At 40.8% G+C, this 4207-nt stretch overlaps 1 pseudogene across 1 annotated transcript; it reads right to left on the bottom strand.

The window, feature by feature from the left end:
• Positions 1 to 310: 310 nt before the first annotated feature.
• LOC309870221 (PEST proteolytic signal-containing nuclear protein pseudogene) lies at positions 311 to 781 on the bottom strand (annotated as a pseudogene). The gene is made up of 2 exons: positions 731 to 781; positions 311 to 645 (listed from the first exon to the last, which is right to left on the bottom strand). The product of its transcript is annotated as a PEST proteolytic signal-containing nuclear protein pseudogene (transcript).
• Positions 782 to 4207: the final 3426 nt, after the last annotated feature.

Here is a 4207-nt window from a genome sequence, read left to right on the forward strand (position 1 = left end):
AGGTGGCTCCAAATATAGTTTTCTAACATTCTTTAAAAAAGGAAACTGTTTGGGGCACCTGGTGGCTCAGTGGGTTAAAGCCTCTGCCTTCGGCTCAGGTCATGATCCCAGGGTCCTGGGCTCTCTGCTCAGCATGGAGTCTGCTTCCTTCTCTCTCTCTGCCTGCCTCTCTGCCCGCTTGTGATCTCTGTCTGCCAAATAAATAAATAAAATCTTTTAAAAAATCAATGATACTTTATTAAAAAAAAAAAAGGAAACTGTTTCTTTTAACTTTACACTCACCCCACACCTCATTTTCAAAACGTCTCATTTAATTGTCTCGGTCATGGACATTTCCAAGATGAGATTTTATATTTTGCTTCCATAGCTTCTGGCTTTCAGAAAAACCATGCTTTCCTTTCCTGAAGGAGTTTGGTCCTGCTGAAGTTTGTGTATCCCTTCCAATCCCTTCATCTTCCTCTTTGCTTCTGGAGGCGTTTCCTCTGGTTCACTATCTTCATCTTCATTAAAAGCTGCTTCTACTGACAGGGTTTTTGGGGCAAGAGTTGGAACAGTTTCTTTAGGCTTATTTGATCCGAATTTGATGGCTATGGCCAAGACTTTCTTTGCCATGTGACTGCCTATGGCAAATCCAAACTTGGAGATCTTTGTAGGCTTTTTTGGGAGGTCTGCAGCTTCTTCTTCAGTGGATTGCTTCTTGGTGTTGTGACTGGAACTTTCCCTCTGTTACTTTGGTTGCTCCAGCTTGCTGAGGCTTCTCAGGCTTCTCCTCTCCTGCCATTTTCCCCGATATGGTTTTCCATGCAGCTACACCAAGCCCCATTTCCTTTTTCTATTTTACAACCGGAGGACTGAGATTCAGACAGCTTACGTGGCTCTGTGGAAAATGCATGAATCAGAACCAGGACTCAGTTCCAGGGTGTTGGGATTCACAAGTCTGGGGCCTTCTCTCTATTGAGCTGTGAAAATGTCAATCCTTGACATTCATTGCTGAGTACTGTATTAGTCTGGGTTCTCCAGAGAGAAACAGAGCCAATAGGAGATTATATATATTATTTATTATAAGGAATTGGCTCCTGTGGTTATCAAGGCTGAGAAGTCCCCAGATAGTGGCTGGCAAGCTCAAGCCCTGGGAGAGCCAATGGTGCAGGTCCAGCCTGAATCCAAAGGCCTGAGAATCAAGAGGCTGATGGTCCAAGTTTCATTCCATGTTCAAGCCCAATGTCAGGAGAAGACCAACATCCCTGAAGACAGGCAAAGAATAAACTCTCCCTTACTCCACCTTCTGTTCTCATCAGGCCCTCAACAGATTGGATGAGACCCACTCATACTGGGGAGGGTAAGCTGCTTTGCTCATCAAATTCAAATTCAAATATTAATCTCATTCAGAAACACCCTCACAAACATACCCAGAATAATATTTACCCAAACACCCAGGCAGCCCATGGCTCAGTCAAGTTGACACATTCAATTCACCATCATGAGTACCCGCTTAATTGTGTGTACATCTCAGTGCTCGACATACCTGGGACTGTCCCCTTCTTGTGTCACTGCCTAGAAGTTAGGAAACCAACTTGCCCTTTTGGATCTCACACGAACTGGGTATGGTGGACAAGTCATTTCATCTCTATGCTTCTCGGTTTTCTCAACCGTAAAATAACAAGGATCAGATTTAGATAACTCTGTAGGACACTTAAGCTTGAAAACGGTGTTTCTGTGATTCTATAATTGAATTCTAAGGAAGATTTTAAAACTAATTTGACTTCTGTTTCATTCAAAGCTGTGTTCTGGGTCCAACAAAAGCATGACTATTACAGGTAACGACTCATTAAGCAAAATTAACATGAAGGTGACAATGCTGTATCTGTACACAGAAGTGTGAGAGTCTATTATGAGGTTGCCTTTAGACTGAATACCATGGTATATATAGATATAATTTGTAATAACCATCCCCATACCAAGGACCTTACCATCTGCTGTTGAAAAAAGATTAGCACGGAAGAAATCTTAGAGTGAAGTATAGCCTGCAGGAGCCATTTCCAAACAGAGTGGGAAGTCAATGAGTCAGGCTTCCCCTAAAGAAGGAATTAAGACTTGGGCTGGGTTTAAAAAAACAAATAAAAACATGGGAACAATTTGGATAAACAGAGGCAAAGGAGGAGGACTTTCCAGGCTAGGGAAAATCTAGGCAAGAACAAGCAAGGACCATTTGTATGAGAATGATGGACAGGGCAGGCATGTTTGCATAGGAGATTGCCAATAGAAAAAGGCAAAATAAAAATAGTATTTGAGGAAGGTATCACCTGACAGCAATGGGAGAATGGGTTGAGAGGTTCTCAGAAAGTAGCTACCTTTAACTGAGTGCCTACTATGTAACAGTCTCTGTGATAGAATTTTATGTATTTATCTGAAATATTTGCAACAGTCTACAAAGTAGACTTTTCTTATGTCTTCATTTTACAGATAAGGAAATTCAAGGTCAAAGAGATTGAGAAACAGTCCAAGACAATTCAGCTGATAGGAGGCTCAGTAAAAAGTCCTACACAGTTTGAGCTGACTCCAGACTAACCCTTATTCCACACCCCACACTGCTTCTTCCCAAACCAAAAACTGCTGCCATTTCAACAGATCAAAAGTGGGTGAGTTTTGCCACTGTGGGTTTTGCCATTTGGTGGGTTTTGCCACTGTGGCAGCTAGTTACCCAACAATTGATGACCTTGCCTGGCAATGATCTCGTTTAGTTGCAATGAATGTTTAACTCAGTCAGCCACTTGGTGGTCTGTCTGAAGGACCGATTGTGATGCCTTGTGTGGCAGGCCATGTGATTGAGAGTGGAGAAGGCAATCAGAGTGGTAAGTGCTCTCCTGTCGACTCCCAGTGGCAGAGGCAGGTCCTGTGAAGAGCTACTGTAACCACAAACCAAAGGGCAGTCCTTTATTTGTGCCTAATGTGGAAAAATCGTTAGTCACGCAACAGTCATTTCAGTAACACCTGCGTGTTCCTGGTCTTTGAGTATAAATTAAAAACCAAATTTGAATTCAGACATTGAAGTTATTTACATGAAATGCTCTACAATCATATGGAAGATCAGAGGGAGAGCCAGAAGTAGAAGCTACAGTTTATGATCCCCACGTGTCTTTTGTTAGTTTCCCAAAGATATCAGAAGAAAGATGGCAGTATGTTTAATGGGGGAAGCAGGGGTCCTAGTTTTGAAAAAAATCGATTCAATTATATTGTAAAGACAAATCACTATATCAATCCTAGTTTCAAAAAACCTGTCTTTTCTTTTGTTAAAAATAGAGATTTGGTACCCTGTGCCCCACATCACTGATGCAATTCATCCCAGACATAAACAGTCTGATGACATCACTGCTACACATCCAGCTAGTTTCTCTGTTGAGAACTTCCAAGGTGTTAATTACAGTTATGAATTAGTCATTATTCTAACTGAGCCAGACTCTTATTTTTGTCTTGAAGCTTGTCATTATTAAGTTTGCTTGAATTGGTTAATGTACCACCAATGCAAATTGTGGAATTATTATTCCACAATACCCTACTAAACATGCACAACTGTTTTTATTATGTGTGGAATTTTATAATTAACTACTTACTCTAAAATTCTATTTTCATGCCTTTCTTACAGTTGACTTCATGAGGTCAGGATTTTTATCAGGATCTCCTTTTTTTTTCACACTTTGAAATCTAAAAGGAAAGCCACAATGATTTCAGTCTTTTCAGAAAGTGACCTACTTCGGAAAAGAATATCAATAAATATTTTGTATGAGTGGTTTTCAAATGTAATGTCTCTTTTCTTTTACGTGCATTAACAAAGTTCATATAACATTCTCACCAGGATAAAAATAATGCAACAAAACTGGTCATTAATCTACCAAGATGACCATGTATAATTTCCCTATTTTCCAGAAATTTCCATTGCTAGAAGTGAGTTTTTGCTTTGTTGTGTGTGCATGTGTGTGTGTTTAATGGAACTAATGACTTTTTTTTAAAAAAAGATTTTATTTATTTATTTGTCAGAGAGAGTGAGCACAGTCAGACAGAGTGGCAGGCAGAGGCAGAGGGAGAAGCAGACTCCCCGCTGAGCAGGGAGCCCGATGCGGGACACTGGGATCATGACCTGAGCCGAAGGCAGCCACTCAACCAACTGAGCTACCCAGGCATCCTGGAACTAATGGCTTTTAATGAAAGT

This window comes from Mustela nivalis, assembly GCF_964662115.1.
Source record: "Mustela nivalis genome assembly, chromosome: 7".
In the NCBI taxonomy this organism is placed as follows: domain Eukaryota; kingdom Metazoa; phylum Chordata; class Mammalia; order Carnivora; family Mustelidae; genus Mustela; species Mustela nivalis.